This window comes from Phyllostomus discolor, chromosome 3 (genome assembly GCF_004126475.2).
Source record: "Phyllostomus discolor isolate MPI-MPIP mPhyDis1 chromosome 3, mPhyDis1.pri.v3, whole genome shotgun sequence".
Classification (NCBI taxonomy): domain Eukaryota; kingdom Metazoa; phylum Chordata; class Mammalia; order Chiroptera; family Phyllostomidae; genus Phyllostomus; species Phyllostomus discolor.
Window position 1 is genome coordinate 30,774,126 of NC_040905.2, and position 20,071 is coordinate 30,794,196.

Below are 20,071 nucleotides of genomic sequence, written 5' to 3' on the forward strand. Positions count from 1 at the left end.
TTTAAGAGGTGATCTTGACAAAAACCATGTAATTTTAACAATGCTACCAACTAAGGTAACAGAAGCCTGTTTTTTGTATCGAGATGATACGTAACATGTTTGCTGCCCTTTGCGGTAAGGCTCAAGAGCCGCAGTTTCCCACTTTGCAGGCATTTGGTGGGACATGAGGATGGAAGTGAAAGGGAGAATCGTTGGCACTGAGCAAAGCCCTCAAAGAGTCACGTAGATATAAAGGAAATCTGCAAATTTTGCCTTCTCCACAGGCGACCCCTTGTTTCATCAAAATGGCTCTTGGCCAACCCAGGAGGGAAAATGCCAGGACCTAGGGCGGGTGCTTCCCAGTCAAACCAGGCCGGGTTTATGCCTGGCCTTCTAGGCATGGTGATTTAGCAAGCTAAGAGTGGACTCAGTTTCCCAGCAGCTGGCCTCTGAGAGAGATGATCTTCTGTCACGTTTCAAAGGAAAGAGAGGTGATTGGCAGAAAGTCTAGCAATCCCCAAAGAGACATGCACTATCCTGATAAAACTTCTTGCTCACCCAGGATCAAACGAGCAACCAACAGGCTATCTTTGAATCGCCCCTGATCATCAAGGAGAGTGTTTTTCCTGTACAAGAAATAGTCAGTGAAAGAATCTGGCTCATTTCTTTTTATCAGAAACTGGGCAAAATGTCTGAGGGAATAACTTGAGACTGGGATCATTTTACTGATGACTAAACAAGAGCAAACCCTCGGCCAATTGTTACTCATATCGTTACTCAAAATATTCGACCTATTTTAGGATTGGTTGAGAGGAATCAAAGGCTTTTACTAATGCCTGGGGACATTTTACAGTCCCCACAAATGAGTGCTAGGTTTAATACATAGGTTTTGAAATGAGGAAAAGTCATAAGGCTATAGTCTTCCTAAGGCCAAGTCTAAGTGAGGTAACACAATATTCAGCAATGAAAGGAAAACAAGCCTGGGGGTGATGGGAAGCTCAGCTAAGTGTCTCAGGGAAAGTTGCTAAAACTAGAAGTGGGCAGACTTAAGGTTAGTGCTAGTCAAACACTTAAAATTAATTCAAGAGAAAAGGCATGGTCAGAGTTAAGGTTTTCAGAACAAACTATCATTGTTCCCAATGCAGGTCAAATTAAACTGCGCTCCCTCATTGCCCACAGGGCATGGGGTGGGGGTAGGGGTGGGGGAAGGGTCCTATTCAGACCACAGGTGTGTCAGTGTCCCGCAGCTGCCATAACAGTTCCAAAGACTGTGTAGCTTGAAATAACGGAAAGTTACTGTCTCACCATGCTGGAGGCCAGAAGTACAGAATCGAGGTGACAAGAGTGTTGCATCCCTTCCTCAGCTCATCTCAGTTTCTGATCATGGGCACTGGTCCTTGGCATTCCTGGCATGCAGCTGTAGCTCTTGAATTCCCTGTGGGTGTGTGTCGTGTGTACAAATGCTGGAGGCACGCAAGCAGGATTTGTGAATCAGTGACTTGAAATTTGCAAGTGTATCTCAGCACATAGGACATGCGGGTACTGCAGCCTCACTCTTGAAAATTAGTGAGCCAAGGTATAAGCGGGTTGGCAAAAGTTTTTTCATTTTATTTTTTATTTCTTTTGTATACCCCAACCATTGTATCCATCTAACTGCAACCTTTTCTTAAGTCCCAGTTTTGGAAACCTATGAAAGAAGAGCAATGTGGGCTGGAGTAGACAGGGAAGGCCCTGTCCAGCCCATCAGCTGTGTATTGTGCTCCTTCCCACAGGGCTCCTCCTCCAGCCCAACCCTGATTTCAGCAGCAGCTACAGGGCAGGTTAGTGTAAAATACAGACGCATAGCATGTAGGCACAGTCTGACCATAATGATTAATTTTATGTGTCCACTTGGCTGTAGTGCCCGCTTGTCTGTTAAACAGTGCTCGAGTTATTTCTAGCAAGGCATTTTTAGATGTGATTAGCATTTAGATCGGTAGGCACCCCCATCCCCCATCCTCAGGCACAGCCTTTCTCACTGCATGGAGGCTGCCTGGCTGCAGGGTCCAAGCCTGAGGAGGAGTATGAGCAGGACAGGTACCACAAGACATCTGTTGGGCCCTCAACCAGCAGGAAGGGAAACATCTCCTAATCTGTCAACAGGGGGAGACAGGTTCGATTTCCTGCTGCTCTGTCAGCTCCAGTGTCCTCTGTTCTTCCTCATTATGACACCGGAAGGAAGCAGCCTTGACTGAGGTCTTCCTTGTTTTCCACAGCTGTTCTTAGCACCACACCGGGTTGTGTTGTCACTAGAGCTCGCCTCTGATGTGCTCAGAGAACGAAAACCCCAGCTGCATTCACAGCCATCACTTTCAGTGATCTGGAAACACACTAAACCCGGAAATCTGGGAGCTAAAGATGCTGCACCTCCTCTGATATCTGGGCTAGGCTGGGGCCAGAGCCTCATCCCCTCTCACACCATCTGACTAAGCCATGACACTGGGCGAGAATGGCAATGAAAGGAGTGCCCCATGAGATGAGAATGAGGGGGGGTTGGATGGGGTGCCAAGTGAAGGAATGCGACCCGTTAGTTTCCTGTGGTAGAGTCCAGTGGCAAAGAGAACACTCTAAATGTCCTGAGTGTTAGGACATGGGAGGGAGACTCAGCCACCATGCTAGAGTGAAGAGACTTCTGCCTCCTCTGGTCTCGGGCACATTGCTGGGAGAGAAGAGCCTGTGCTGCCAGCCTCAAGCAGGTGACACACACGGGACTCGCCTGGGACACACAGCTGCCCCCTGAGACTCCCCCCACTCTTTCCCCTCCCACACCCCCAATGCTGAAGGCCCCAGAGGACAGGTCTGGTTGAGATGGCTTTTTCTTCCAAGAGCGACAATGCGACACCGAGGTTCCTTCAGAAAGAAGCCCTTTAAATGCAGTGGTGATCTCCTGTGTGGAAAATGACGTCATGACCAGAGCACACATCGTGTGTGGATAGTTTGGGAAGTGCAAACTTTTATAGTGTGCAAAAGCACCCGGCCTAGAACCCAGGCCCATCTTTTTTAAAAAATTAATTTCTTGGTTCACTTTATGTTTGTCTTGTTTTTATGTTCCTTTATATTTCTATCTGTTGAATTGTTTTAGTTCTTTATACCATGAATACACAGGACTGCCTTTTTAAAAATAAGGCTGCTGATCTCTGCCATCCAAAGAAAAGCCACCCAGGGTGGTCACATCACGCCACAAGTTCAGGGACAGGGCTGACATCCCACTTGGAGCAGGCGAGGTACATTGCACTGACAGAGGAATAATTTCCTTGTTCCAGAATTAGATTCCCAGACAATATCTCCCAGAGGGGTACGGAACTGTAGCTCAGGGGGTATTTTATTTCATTATATTAATTGTATCCCCTTCAAATTTACATAATAATTAGAAACACTTAAAACCCACTCAGGGTCAACAAACTTTGAAATTATTTTTAATGTTAGTAAAAACCCTAAAGAAAATGGCACACAGATTGAAAGGAATTTACGGAAACTGAGCCTTAAGGAAACGTCTCCGGTTCCCACTTGGGGTGCACTTGGATCACCCATTTTATTCCACCAGGGAGAAATAGAAGACTAATGACTCTGAATTACCCCTTGGGTAGATGTTTCCAGACTTAATTTCCAGAGGTGCCCAGTGAGGGCAGCTACATTGGAAGGCCTCTGGGGTCCAGCTGATTTAGGGAAAGAGCTTCAGTTCAGATCAGCGGCGCCCAGGGAAGTGAAGAGAGGGCAGGTGGGTGGCATTTGGGCTCTATATTTGCCAAACCCCACATGTTCCTTCTTTCCAGTTCACTTTTAGACTTAAAGGGGGGCTCTGCTCAGTGGAAGGTGTCACAAACCTTTCACATTACCTAAATAAACATGAAATCAAAGTTTTAAGCCTGTTTGAATGGTAACCCTCTCTCAGCCCCGTGCCAATTCCTTTTCAGGCTCACAAACTAAAGACACAGAGGCCTTGGCATGTGGTTTTTTTTTTAAGCCATGAGTGTTACATAAGTTGTTCTTTTATTATCGGCCTGTAAACCAATTGTGTTTTAAACACATGAAAAACAATCCTCAGCGGAAGGAACTCTAGATTTGGTTTTAGAAACTATAGTCTGCCCTTGTCTGTGCTACTCAATAGTAAATAATTGAAAAGCAAAGAGAAAACCAACCAAATCAGCTATTTTCAGGCCTCTATGCTCCTGGTAAGCAAAGGAAATTGAACTTCACTCTCCCTCTAAGGCTGAATGCAGTCTAGAAATCCCACCTCATTTTCTCTCTCTTCATTGAACTTTCATGCCTCAGTTCCCTTGCTCACTGGTCTGGCTGTTCGGAATCTCATTTTTTCTCTTGCTTAAACCCACACATTATTCAAGATTTTATTCATTGGCTTCTTGGGGGACCATTCACATTATGAGCTCCTCTTTTTGTGCACCCCCACAGATGGTGCTTGGACTGTCACAGAATTCCAGGAGGCCCAGTCTCCTGTTTGCGGCTGGAACTCTATCTTACAGACTAATCAAGAAGCCATATGAAATGTCAGTGATTCTCCTGTGGTTTCTTGTGGAGTTACATAGTGAATGACTTTGCTGCTATTAAAGACTTATGATATCTGTTTACTTCATTAGACTATGAATTTTTAAAGAATTCTTTTTTATCTTTTATTTTTCTTCTCCTCCTACACTGCTCATCCTTGAATATAAGGGTAATTGAGTTGTTGACTGTTGGGGTTTCTTTTAGGTTTTATTTTTCACATTGCTAGCTGTTTTGTTTTTAACTCAGGGTTTTCTCTTCTGGCAGCCTATATATAGCAGGTAGAATAATACTCCCACATTCCAGCAAGATGTCCATCACTAAGCCTTGCACTGTGAGCATGTCACCTTACCTGGAAACATCAGCATTGTTACATGTGATTGAGGTTACTGTCAGGGAAGAGAAAATTCCCCTCTTTATACTTTGGAATTCTTTTTTTTTTTTAAGATTTTATTTATTTATTTTTAGAGAGGAAAGGGAGGGAGATAGAGAGAGAGAGAGAGAGAGAGAGAGAGAGAGAGAGAGAGAGAAAATCAATGTGCATTGCTGGGGGTCATAACCAGCAATGGCATGTACCCTGGTACATAACCTGCAACCCAGGCATGTACCCTGGCTGGGAATCGAACCTGGGACACTTCTGGTTCGCAGCCCGCACTCAATCCACTGTGCTACGCCAGCCAGGGCTACTTTTGGAATTCTTGTGACTGGACTACTAATAACACTGACACAAGACCATAAAAAACAGGGAAAAATTAATTCATACTCACAAAAGATCATAAATAATGCTCTGAGAAAGGATAAGCGGCCAGTTTTTTTTATACTTTTTAGATAAAGAAGCAATAAATGTGTGAAAATTGACAGGGCAAAAAACACTTGGGTTTGGGTGCTCTTTAGCGAGGAACCGAAACAAAGTTTGAGCTTGGGAAGTAAATTCCTGGAATGATTACAGGTTCATTTATGTAAGCTTTTTGGCCCTGGGTTCCTTAACTTTAGGAACCAGTGATATAAGGTGTCTCAGCCTTCCTGCAGCAAGGAGGATACCTTCACAAGGCAGATTATTCCTTTATTCATGGAGACAAAGGAGTGTCCACATGCCCTTCTTACACTAGCTGCTTGTCACATAAGTTTATTTCTAAGGTAATCAATGTGCCAGCATATGATATTTTAGAGAGGCCTTCCCTGGGCTTGAACATTACCAATCTGGAGATGGGGAAATTCCCCGTACTATTCCAATGGACTCAACCTAAACATAGGAGTTCTTAAAGATCAGAGATAGATATGGTGACAGATGAATGCCAGAGAAATGCAACAGGAGAAGGACTCGATTCATCATTGCTGGTTTTGAGGATTGAGGAGGAGGCCAGAAACCCAGGAATGCAGGCAGCATCAAGAAGTGGAAATGACAAGGTACAGGTTCTCCCTGCACTGGTTTCCCAAGTCTGTCATCAGAATAACCACAGACTTGGGTGGCCTAAAACCATAGAAATATTGTCTCCCCTTCTATCGTCTGGAGGCCTGCATTACAGGTGTCAGCAAAACCATGCTTTTTCGAAAGTCCCTAGGAGTGGACTCTTCCACTAGGAGTCTGTCTCTTCCAACTTTTGGTGACCCCTAGCCATCCTTGGCATTTCTTCATGCAGAGATACATTACTCCTGTCTCTGCCTCTTTACTTTTGTGGCATTCTCCCCGAGTCAGTCTGTGTCTCTGTTTTATGCTTTATAAAGACATCAAACATTATATTATGCCTCAACTTAATCCACTGCGACCTCATCTTAACCTCACTAGTTACATCTGCAAAGACTGTGTTTTCGGAAAAAAGGCACATTCTGAGATTCCAGATGGACATAAATTTCAGGGAGACACCATTCATCTCGGTACACTCCCTTACAACCTCCAGAAACAAATGTAGGCCTGCCCAGTCCTTGGTATTAGTCTGATAAGGTCCTATTTTGTAATTCAGCCTGCAGACTGTAACATAATAAATTTGTGCTAAGTCATTAAATTTATGGTAATTTGTTCCAGAGCCATAGGAAACCATTGACCATTCTGTCTGGAGTCACCAACTTTGTCTTGTTATCAACCACACGCATTACATTCATTCTGTGCTCTTTTCACTCACTAAAGACCACTTATTCTTAAATATGACAGAGCAACATAATTCACCACCAGTGATCTCTTCGGTAAATTCCAATAAAGTATACTGCAAATTTCTGTAAAGTCCTTCAGTGCTTTCTATTAGTGTTAAAGTATAAAAGGCTATGCTGTTACCATGAGGTGCATTGCTTTGGGATTATAAAACTGGCTATAAATTTTTACCATTCTTGGAGCTTCTTGAACTTGATATACTGAGCTATTTAACTCTGACTCCCACATACATGTTTTCTCAATGTCCTTCATTATAATCTGCCAAATCATGGTAAACAGTGGCAGCAAACTGTCTTTATTCACAGCTAAATCTGAAAAATTCAGACAACATGCATGGGCACCTTTCCAATTTCACACCCAAAACAATATAAAAATAGCAGAGTGATGTTGCAGAATAGAGTAGCTGTTGCTGAACGATTACTGGCCATTCATTTTTAAACATTGCAATGAAGACACCATCACATCTTGCTTAGTCTTTCCATTCAGGCTGGTCCTTCATTTTAGTTCAACCAAGGTATTAAAAAAGAGATAGCAAGTAAAGTGTGTAGCTGCCACCAGGGACTGCAGGGCCCCTGAGCCTGGGGAAGACATAGTTTGAGAAACACGGTCACACTTCCACGGTGTGTTATTCCAATGGCTGCACACTCAAAGCTGGGGACACGTGGAACCAGGTCCCTAGGAGGTGGCCCGGTTCCGGTCTGTTTTCTGATATCAGAACCATCTGTGCTGGGTCTTCACCATTCAATCCTCAATTTAGAATTCTCACCTCATGTTATTTTCTTGAAGTTTAAGGATTATGATATATAGAATTATAATGCTATATATTTCAGTACAAAATGTTTACACTTTAAAACACAGTATCTCTCTGTCAGACATAAGGGGAATTAAATTACAAATTTTGAAAGTCATTATGCTTTTAGGAGCAAAATGTATTTTTGTTTCAGAATTTTGACTGATTTTATACATGTGTGTATGTATATACACATATATGTATAAACTATATACATGTGTGTATGTGGAGGGGGGAGAGAAAAGAGAGACGACTAATTCCCGTATGTCTTTTCTGACACATATCACAGAACATGACAGTGAATGCATTCCATGCTGCTGTGCCTGTTCAGGTTCAATAAGATTTCTATATTAAGCCCTGGAAATAAGATCAGAACTCTTACCAAATTAGCAAATGCAAAGCCATGGATAAATGTGGTCTTTTACATGTTCTCTTGGGAGACTTCTAGGCATTTTAATATAAAATGAGGAGCAAGATAACCTCCAAGGTGAACGTAATTTGCCTTTGTGTCCCAACCAAAGCATGTAAAAATCATTTCTGGTAGATTAGTGGTCCAGTTTGTTTTATTGCGCAGGAAGAAATGAGACAAATAATAGGCAATATCTCAGGCTGCTGGGAGACAGCCCTGCCGGTGTCACGGTGGATGGTGCAGCCTACTGTTCATTTCACGAGCCCACAGGAGTCCCCACCCACTGAGACAATGAGCTGATCCGTGTCCTGGCTGCAACACCCAGCACACCTTGGCCCTGGCAATGCTGCTGAGCTGAGTTCTTTCTGAAGCAAGGTTGTTGTAAAACTAAACTCAGGTGCCAACTGCAATGCACATCAGCATCAGAGCCTTAAGGCTGTGAGTGGAGAATTAGGTGACAGAAATTAATGTCCCCATGCTTGCCTATTTCAAAGCTGGTTAGCATGCTGAAAGATTGTCAGGTTTCCCCTCGGGCTAAGAATCATGTAGCGCTGGGGCTCTCTTAATTTCTAAAGTGACAGGGTTAACAGTGCCACCACTTTATGGAGAATAATTCAGTGGAGGTGTTAGCCACACCCCTTTGTGGAACGGCTCCATGGCCCCAGACAGAGGGTCTGTGTGCCGGGGTCTTCCCCACGTGTTATGGAGTGAGAAGGTGAGGGTGTGGGGCTGAAGACCACCTTCTAGTGCTTGCCCTGCCTTTTGTATGTGGCTTTAACCAATACTGACAATTTTTGAGTCTTATGTCTCCTCCTTAAAATAAAGATGACATTACTTTGTCTAAAATTCCCTGTTTCCTCATACTATTTATGTTATTTATTTCCTTAAATAACAACCACATTTCAGTAGGTGAAAATATATTAACAACCGTATATTTCTCTGCCAAAGTGAGATGAAGTATTCCTATCATAGCCTTTCTAGCTCAAAATAAAAAATAAAAATTTTCTCTTTTTTTATCAGTAAATCAGAAAGTATGACCCCCGCTTCTCTAATTCTCAGGAGAGTCAGACCAGGTAGAAGCACACCTGCCCCGCCCAGACCAGGGAGCACAAGAATTTCGAAGGAGGGAGGTCACCTCTTGCCTGGTCTCTACTTGCAGGGGAGGCACAGGGGGACAGTGGTCACCATCAGAGTTGAACTTTGGGCAGGTAAATTCCTGTCTTTTTAACACCCTAGGATACCTCCAATTACTTTCAAAAATACACTAAATTGTCAGGTATATTTTAAACCAAAATTGATTTTAATTCACCTTTAGAGAGGGTTGGTCAGTCATGCTGAAAGTGTATCCATTAGCCTGACTCATCAAAAAGGGTGGGGAGACAGGTCTTTAAAATAACAATCACTAATATTAATCCCAGGCCTTGTCTCAAGAGATTCAAAGCACAATCTTGGTATTGATCTTATCGATCTTCATAAAAACCTTGGGGAGGAAGGAGGGAAACAGGCAGAGACTGAATTTTCTGACTAAGAGAAGACACTATTGAAGCTGGGACCCAGCTGGGTGGGGCAGGGCAAGGTGCCTCTGAGGGCCACTAAGGGTTCCCCTAAATTTTTCTGGGTTGCGTGAGCTCCCTTCCCCTTCAGAATTGCAGTGTTGCATGAATATTCATGAGATCCAGCCACTTCCCCTTATCCCATTTATGCCGCCACCATCAGCAGCTTTCAGGCTTCTACATTCCACTCTAAAATTATTCAGTCCTTTGATTCTCTTTTTAAAGTAGCACTGTTTATAAAAGAGCCCTAGTGCTTACATAATTTGTGGAGGCAAATGTGAAATTAGAAGACTCTGAATTTATGCTCCCAGAGTAGAAGACATCTGCTCTCGGGAAAACAAAGGGACATAAATTCAACGTTAGACAAGAATCCCAGCCTCTCCTCCCTGGCTAGGGCATTTCAGACTCGGGGATTTAATGACCAGCAAGACCAAGTTCTGCTAATTAAGCGTCTGCACACAGAATATCGTGGATTTATTATTTCCAAGCCTTTAATGTCTAATTATTTACAGAACATTTAGCTGAGGGCAGAGAAACCATAAAAGAGTCTCCTGACCTTCAGGCTCTTTGTAAAGTGGATTCCCGGCAGGGGGAGCCTGGAACAGGCCTGCTCACAGGAAATCCCAGTGGTTTTTCTTGCAAACTACTGCACAGCATCAACTTAATTATCTCTCAGCCACAGTGAAGGCTAGATGCTGGGATGCGAGTCTCGTGGATTGTTAGTGTGCGACTCTGATTTAACATAATGACTTTTTCTCTGCATTACCTTCATTGTTGCTGACAAATGTCAATTAAAAGACACAAAGAAAACATAATATACTAGGGTTTGAGAGCTAATGTTTGTCTTTCTTTACTATTTTCAGCTAAGTAGATGTGCTCTCTATATCTTGGGGGAAATGGTACATGCAAATGGACAAACACGTAGTTTCTCTACATCATCCAAGTTATTTCTGAATTGAAACCTAGAAGTGTGAGCGGTCAGAGCCAGGAAGGTTAATAGGGAAGTGTATCTCTGGTTGTGAACATTTTTAACAACTTTATTGAGTTATAATTCACATACTATGGAAGTCTCCCATGTAAAGTGTGGGATTCACTGGGTTTTGGCGTATTCACAGATGTGTGCGACTGCCATCACAACCGATTTTAGCACACTTTATCACCTCAGAAAGAAAACCCATACACTTTAGTTATCACCCACATCTCCCCTCCCCACTTGCTATCCTTTGCCAACCACTACCTACTTTCTGTCTCTATAGATTTGCTTATTATGGACATTTCATATAAATGGAATCATATGGTATTTTTTTTATAACTGACCTTTGTCACTAAGCATAACATTTTCAAGGTATATTCATGTTGTAGAATGTTTTTGTGCTTAATATCTTTCTACAGCTGAATAATATCCTATTGTATGTATATATAACATTTGTTTATCCATACGTGGGACATTTGGATATCCAATGTTCATCCAGTATGGACATTATCCATACTGATGGACATTTGAGTTGTTTCCACCTGTGGGGCATTATGAATAATGCTGTTATAAACATTGATGTGCAAGTTTCTGTGTGGGTATGTGTTTTAATTTCTCTTGGGTGCATATTTAGGAGTGGAATTGCCAGCTCATATGATAACTGTATGTTTAATTGCTTGAGGATCTGCCAGATCATTTTCCAGAGCATCCACACATTGTACATTCCCACCAGCTGTGTATGGGAGCTCCAAAGGATCATTCAGATTTATATGTTCTCCTATGCCTTACGTTCCACACCATCTGTACCTGGCAACCTTGTTCTCTTTGAGCGGGAATAGAGCCACCCATTCTCCTTATTCTCATCATCATCAAACCCACTGTATAAACCTGGTATTTGAGTCCAATAAAGGCAGACCAGGATTACTACAAGCGAACTCCATCACTGGCTGGACTTCTCTCATGATCACATGAGTGGGTGGACCAGGTAATTATTCCATTTCAAGTCAAGGATTACCCTTATGGTGGCCCCATGCATTACCTACTTTCCAGGGCCCCCACCATCTTTCCTCTGAGTGGTGCTGTAGCTTCTTTCTAAATCCCAGATCAGCCAACTCGGTCTGGTGTGACAGGGGATCCGAGTAATCCTCTCTCAGCTCTATTTACCTCATGTATAAAACACACACACAATTTACCTCATATATAGTAAACAAAGGGAATACACATGCTGGAATAAAAATTAAACATCACAATGACCAATACAATGTAATTTCCATCCACATGAATTTCCCTTTTTTCATACCTTACTTTGCATACTGACGTCATTCCTTCCTTCTTCATTCCTTCCTCCTTCCCTCCCTCCCTCCCTTCCTCCCTCCCTTCCTTCCTTTCTTCCTATAGGATGAGTGTGAGGTCTTAGAGTCCAATCTATTTATTGAGCTCACTTTATGAAAAGGACAAAAACTGGGACTCATCCTTTGATGTTTTAATTAAAACTCTAACAATTTCTTTTGGCACACCAGTTTGGGCTTGAGCAACATTCTTATTGTTTGGAAACATTAAATATGAGAAAATTTAGAGATCTTGGGATTGCTAATTAAATGTATTCATTCAGTTCTTTTGTTAAATACTGAGGTGACTTTCTCACCTTGTAGCATTAAATTGTTTGTGTGTTAGCTGTTTTCTAACCATAGTCATATTTTCCAGTCTTATTTTGGTAATAGTTCTATGAAACACAAGTTTTCTGGCATCCACTGATCTGGTAGGTGTTGGTAAATTTTCCTTGCAAAGGGCCACAGAGTACAAACGTTTCAGTTTGGCCAGTCATAGGGCTCTGTTTTAACTACTTAATTTTGCTGTTGCAGGAGAAAGTAGTTGTAGATGATGGCTAAGCAATGGACATGGTCAGATTTTACCTATAAGATCATCAGGATGCTATATCACTTCCTGGACACATGGGAAGTGGTCACTTAGAATAAGGACACTGTCCTCTCTGTAGAGGATGTGGGAAGGACGGTGCTTCTGGGGTACAGCTACTGTCCTCGAATTCACTTACAGAGTCATTGCCAATAATTTTCTTTTCTTTCTTTTTTCTTTACTTTTATTATTGCTTCTTATTTTTTGTGTTTATTTTTTTATTGTTGTTCAAGTACAGTTGTCTCCATTTTCCCCCCACCACTCCTCCCTACCTCTGCCATCCCCTCTTCCCACCCATGATCTTACCCGCCTTTAGTTTTGTCCATGTGTTGTTTATACATGTTCCTGAAAACACTTCTCCCCTCTCCCCTCATTATCCCCCCCACACCCCCTCTGATTACTTTCAGTTTGTTCTTTATTTCCATGTCTCTGGTTATATTTTGCTTGCTTATTTGTTTTGTTGATTAGGTTCCACTTATAGGTGAGATCATATGCTATTTGTCTTTCACCACCTGGCTTATTTCACTTAGCATAATGCTTTCCAGTTCCATCCATGCTGTCATGGAGGGTAGGAGTTCCTTCTTTCTTCCTGCTGCATAGTATTCCATTGTATAAATGTGCCATAGTTTTCTGATCCATTAATTTACTGATGCACACTTTGGTTGCTTCCAGCACTTGGCTATAGTAAATCATGCTGCCATGAACATCGGGGTGCATAAACCCAGGTTAGAAGATGATATCAAGGTAATGGGTAGTATCACACTGTGAGAATGGTGGTTTATTAAGTGAATTACTAAACTTAGTCCTCAAGAGGGACAAGAATATCCAGTATTTTGCAGCTGGACATGTGGCTTCCTGCCAGGAAGAGCAATGTCAAGTGGAATGCTAAATCCCCCAGATAAGGAATGAAGCCAACATTCTGAGGCCTGCTCAAGTGGGTGAGAGGGAAATAGGAGAGGAAAAGACTAGAGATAAGAGTATAAGCAGCCCTTTCTGTGGGTAAGACCAAGTCAGAGGAGAGACTTCATGTGAAGGGTGCAGAATCATCAGAGATGTGTCCTTGCCAACCACGGTAGAGCCAGACTCTCCATGAGGGACTAACTCACAGGAATGGTGGTGACCCAGGGTGCAAAGGACTTTTGAAAACTATGGAATTTTGGTGATTCTTACTGTGGAACATTCAATGTTTTCTTGTTATTTAACTTATGGCAGATTGAATGGTTTTTGAGAGGTCTAGTTAAAGCTTTGAACTTGTGAACACAATATCCAAGTTCTTTGTGTCATTAATTCAACAAAAACTTATTTGGCACTTCCTATTGCTATACACTTCTGACACAAGTATTACATACATAGTAATATATGAGAGTTATGGTAGCAAGATCCTGCCAGATTAGTTAATCTGGGAAATTGCATCTTGAAAGTAGATGGGACCTAAGAAGACAACGTTAGAGGCTTGGTACATTTCTTATCATTGCTGTATAACAAATTACTTTCAAACTTCAAAGCTTAAACAAGTACTACCTGAGATTCTGTGGTTCAGGAATTGGGATTAACTTAGTTGGATGGTTCTGACATTCTCTTTTTTGTGGTTGCATTCAATCTATTGTCTTGGGGCTCTAGCCATCTCAGGATTTAGTGGGGCTGTTTCCAAATTCACTCATGTAATTGTTGGCAGGCCTCAACTCACTGTTAACTATTGGTCAGAGACTTCCGTTTCTTACCATGTGGGTCTTTCCTGAGGACTGCTCACAACATGACAGTTGGCTTTTCCCAGAGCAAGCAATGTGATATATATATATATAAATAAATATATATATATATATTTATATATATATATATGGAGAGAGAGAGAGAGAGAGATAAATAGGTAGATAGATAGATAGACTAATAGATAATGAAAGCCAACACTATTTTTATAACCCAACTTGGGAGGTTACATCATTATTGCACACACTACTGATCACACAGAGCAACCCTGGTACAATATGGGAGAGGCTTCCCAAGGGTGTAAATGAAAAGAGACAGGACTAACTGCAGACTACCTTAGAGACTATCACACCTGCATCAGCTGTGGAATGAAGACATCTCTAGACTGTTTCCAGCCCCAGCTGTAAGGAAGTGTTCATATGCTTGAGAATAAATTGAGATAGGCACCATGTCATTGGGGAGAGTGCCAACCTACCAGCTGTGGGTGATCCCAAAGGACGCACCAAAGGGCCACTGATTATCTCTCTGCTCCCCACGGGAGGTGGTGTTAGTTAAACACATCAACATCAATGTACAAGAAGAGCATCACTCTTCTTGGCAGGTGGAAAACACCCACAGATGTGTGTGGACAGTATGTGTGGTGAGGGGGAGAAACTGGTAAGAAAAACAGAAATTGGAGGAGTGGAAAATAAGCTCTTAGGAAAGCTCTAAGGCATTGGTACAAACAGAAAAATGACATTTGTCATTCATAAGCAATGCAGAGAATGTAAAATGCCTAACATGAAGGGAAGAAATCCTCCTTTGGGAAGCTGACCTAGATCACAAGTGCTGTTGTCTCCCTGTGTCAGACAAGTTCACTGGCTTTTTGATAATGAATGTCTGAACAATCACACTCCTTAAAATCTTCATTGATAGTTCCTGGGGAACACATCAGAAGGGTCTTTTTAAATAGGGATGAGCTTCCCACACAGCCATAGAGTCATCTCCTGCTAAACAAAACAGCCACTCTCCTCAGCCTGGTGCCTGCATTTCCCTCTGTACTTTCTGTAGGGAGATGAAATGGAAAGATACACAGGCGATCCAGGAGAAACTGAGAAGCGCTTCTTCTACGGGCATGCTGTCTCACTGTTGGGTGGAAGTTCCCAGAGCAGCATGAGGAAGCTACATGAAGCAGCTGGTCACTTCCACTAATGTGTCCCCACAAATGATGCTTGGCAGTAAAGTTCAGCGTGAATGGCAGGCACAGGCCCAGGAGAAACCCACTGGGATTATGGGAGGTTGAAGCAGATCTCGGCAAATATCAGAGCCACTGTTACCTGATCTTTCTATATGAAATAGCTGCCTGTGAGTGAGGATGGTGGAAAGCATTGTGTGTTGTGAACATAAGCTCAAAGAAAGCTGATGTGGGCTTCAGGCAAATAACTTGTTTCTAACAGCATGCAATTCAAAGTTCTGAAATATTTCTTGTGTTAGAAATTGGCTCAGCTGAAAGCAAAATCTACGTTCTTGCCTGTTTGCATCAAAGTAGCCATCCTCAGGTGAGGCAGTAATCACATTGAATTGCTGTCAGTCGTTAAAATCTGCCACCAGTTCCTGGAAGTGGACACACAAAAATATGATGTTCACTGGAGAGATAAATGGGAAGGAAACTTGGGGGGTGTTCCGGGGAAAGCAGTGTTAAAAACTGTTGGGACACTTCCATGGTCAATCACTTTTCTAAATGCTTGTTATTGAGCCACATGTTAGCCAGAAAGGACCAAGTCCGAGGCTTGCAGCGTGACCACCAGCAGCAGGGTGGACAGGGAAGGCAAACATGTCCACTGACCAGGAGCTGACCAGCTCTTGTATGCATTACGTTTTGGGGAGTAAAGATGTAAGTTGTTTTGAAAGAATTTACATTGTACAGATGGGGGGGGGGGGAATGTGAAGTGGACACAGTTCTAAGATAGCTGCACAATCCAAGGAAGAAATATTTACTATGTTTGATTGGTATGGGGCAACAGTCCTGCAAGTTCATGCTTAAGCAGGATGCTGTGGTGTCTGGTGGTCAGCTAATAGCCGTCGGGAAGCTGTTTCGAACTCCAACAGACAATCAGGAATGTGGGCAGTCTATTGTTAGCTGGCTCAAAGCTATTAAGTGGGTAATTACTCTTGTCTCTTTCTCTCGCCCTCAAGCCTGCTGTTATCTAATTTAGGACAGCTCAGAATTTTTCTCTTGTCATCGTGTGAGCAGAAAATAAAGAGGCTCTAAGGATCTGGTACTAAGATGAGGACCCCAACAACAGGTGTAGAGGAAGTCTTTCAGAAAAAGTTAAGAGAGCTTGAAGTTTAAATTTCAAATTAAATCTGGGTCTGGCCTTATCTAAAACTATCAGACACTCCATTTGCATTATATCAAATAACGCAAAGTTCCCGACTTTTGGTGCACCTTCAAATTACTTGGAAGGATTTTTTTAAATTAAACGATTTTACTCCTATAACATAATAGGCTTGGGAAAGGAACAAGGTATGTGCACTTTTTACATATCCTTGGTGTTTGAACCGTGGTGTTCAAGGATCATATTTGGAGAAATAATTTAGAAAAAAAAAAACATGTGAATGAGTCTGATGGTAAGTTGCCAAAGATTTTAGGCAGGAAGGTAAAGAGAAAGTGCTGTGGTTATCCAGTGCATTATTGAACCTGGAAATGTTTCAAAGAGTCATCACACCTTGAATCAGGTCCAGAGAACATTATTAAAACATTCAGGAGCATGCCTGGATAATCCAGGCTGAGCCATGTTCAGCCATTGTCTTCATCCTGTGCCATATTCAGCTGTGGAAACTCGGTCTTTGTGAATATATGTGATGAACAAAATGCTTATATACACACACTCAATTTCTTGGTAATTAGATACATTTTTAATGCTAAGCATTTTACTAAAATCTTTTCCATGTGAAATTGTGAAAGACGGTTTTGCATTTGCTCTGGACATATTTTCACTCTCTATCAATGATAACAAGTAATTATGCAAGAAAATAAAATCCCAAAGGCTATTTGAGGAAGAATCCCATTAGATTAATAATTTCAAAAAGGAACTTTTCTCTATTATCATAATGATAAAAATAGTATAAATCCCAGAGAGTATAAAACAGTCTTGCTGGCATAAAAGTGGAATCATACAATATTTTGTTTTGTTTTGTTTTGTTTTGTGACTGGCTTATTTCATTTAGCCTAATGTCCTAAAAGTTTGTCCATGTTTTGTTCTATCAACTTTGTTCCTTTTTAAGACTGAATGCTCCATTGCTCCATTGTTTGGATAGACCACAATTGGCTTATCCATTCTTCCTCTGATGACACTTGGCTAGCTTCACCTTTTAGGTATTGTGAATAATGCTTCCATAAACTTGGGTGTAAAAATATCTTTTAGAGACCCTGCCTTCAATTATTTGGTGTATATATTCAGAGGTGAAATAGCTGGGTCATTGCATGATTTAATAGTCTGTGGCCAGCCATGACCTTAAAGAAGACAGAATGGGCATAATGTGGTCATGAGAAGACCTGAGTGGTTCTGGGGGCACTGTAGTTTTGGGGACCTGATGTCACAACATGCCCCTGCAGAGATTTTAAGGACAACTGGTGGGCTGTTCTTATACTGGCTGGCAGAACCTCACTTTTTTGCCTCAATTTTGTATGTGGGTATGTTTATGTTTTGTTTTATTTGGTATTGTTGATTTCTTGTTTGCTCATTTGCTTGTTTTCTGGAAAATCATTGTAACTTTGTTAGCGTGAGAGCAGGACAGCTTGGGAATGTTGGTAGGAAATTTCTCTTGAGAAACCTTTAAGCAGCAGGGAACAAGAGTCAGTGAATAACTGCTACAATGTCCATTTTCCAGAGGGGCAATTCTGAGGCATGTCTGCATGATCCTTGGAGGGTCTCCAGCACAATGAGCTCACTTCCCAGAGTGGGGAAAGCTCCACAACACATGGATCCTTTGTTCTTGGCCTTCAGCGTCTTCTCTCTACTCTCCCCTTGACATTCTGAGATTTCCTCCCAAATAAAGCACTTGTGTTCAAACCCTAGCATCAGGCACTGCTTCAAGATGAAGCCAAAAGAAGATAGTCAACATCTCTGGCTGTTCATATGGGTGGGTAAGAATTGCCAAAATATTATATATACAAGGTCTGTTAGGAAAAAGCCCAACTATTGTTAATATAATGAGAATGGTTTGTGTGACATCAATGCAACCTGGTAGCCAAGTGGACTGCAACATGCATGCATGAACAATGAAGACTTCAGTGTACTAGTCAGTGGTGGAAGTAGATGCCCTTGGGTGAGCATGTGTAGTGTGTGGTCTCATATTCAAAATGACTGAGAAAGTAGAGCAGAGAATCTGCATCATATTTTGCATTAAGCTTGAACATTCCTCCTCAGAAACCATTCATATGATTCAGAAGGCTGCAGCTATGGGAAACTGGTGATTTGGCAGCTTCAGCACAACAATGCGCCTGCTCATGCATCACATCTTGTGCAGAGTGTTTTTGGTGAAACTTCAAATGGCCCAGGTGACTCAGCCCCTCTACAGCTCAGATTTGGCACCCTGTGACATCTGGCTTTTCCCAAAACTAAAATCACCTTTGAAAGGGAAGAGATTTCAGACCATTGATGAAATTCAGGAAAATACAACAGGGCAGCTGATGGCCATTGGGAGAACTGTGTGAGGCCCCAAGGTGTCTACTTTGAAGGGGACTGTGGTGTCATTGTCCTATGTACAATGTTTCTTTTTTCTTGTATGTCCTTCAATAAATGTCTCTATTTTTCATATTACATGACTGGATACTTCAGGACAGACCTCAATAAAGGGCAAAATGGTCAACATGTAATTTCAACTCATGGATTTACTCACCTTCCAGAATTTGGAGCTTCTGTTTCTTTGGAGTAGAACTCTGCTAGCCATCATTTAGGAGAATCAAGTTTTCCTTACTGAACATGGGAGGGGAGGTAACTGAAGAATTAGACTGAAATATGCAGAGAAATCTAACAAGAAGATGTTCATTTGTGCTTGTTGCCAAGAAAGTAAAAGTAGATAGTAGGAGAATTAACTTTCATGTTGACCAAATCTTACTGCTGTTTCTGAATTCATGCCACAGACACAACTTTGAGATTTGCCTAATAATACATGTATGAAGTGTAGAGTCTCTAGGGTGTATTTTGGTCAGGCTGTAATTGCTCACCAGTTGCTATTTCATTTCTAATTAGTTTGGCTTCTTTCAGAGGCTGTGGGAACCTCTGAGCAGTCACACATCTGGAAAACTTATTTATTATGTGCATCTACATTGTAAAATGAAAAGGTCATATAACAAAAGTAACCAATCTTAGTAAACTATGCCTCATTCATATTTGATTGTCTTGAAATATCATAGTAGTGAACACCAAGGAAACTCTTAATGTTTACGAATGTGATGATTTATGTTTTAAATCATGATCCTCTTCCTTTTAGATAACTTATTCGACATATTCATAATAAGGACATTTTTGACAATATTGGAAATTTAGGTAAGCTAGGTACATTTCCATCTATTTGTATGTTTTGTACTAAATCAGTAAAGCAAAATAAAAGTTGATATTTTTTAATTCCCATCTGTTATGGACTAATTGTATTCTTTCTAAATTCATAGAAGGCCTAACCCCCAGTGTGACCATATTTGAAGACGAGGCCTTTAGGGAGATAATTAAGTTTAAATGAGGTCGTTGGGGTATGGTTTTAATTGAATAAGACTGGTGTCCTTTTAAGAAGAGAAACAGACACCACAGATATCTCTCACTAAGTGCGCAGAGCAGGCATGTGAAGATAGAGCAAGAAGAAGCCATCTGAAAACTAGCAAGAGAGTTCTCATCAGGAATCAACTCCACCAGTACCTTGATCTTGGGCTTTCAGTCTCCAGAACTGTGAGAAATAAATGTCCGTTCTTTCAGCTGCCCAGCCTGTGGTATTCTGCCACAGAAGCCTAAGCTGCCTGAGAAACTGTCACTCCTGGAATGTGTGCTTCTGGGCATTGACACACATTAACTCTGTATACTGC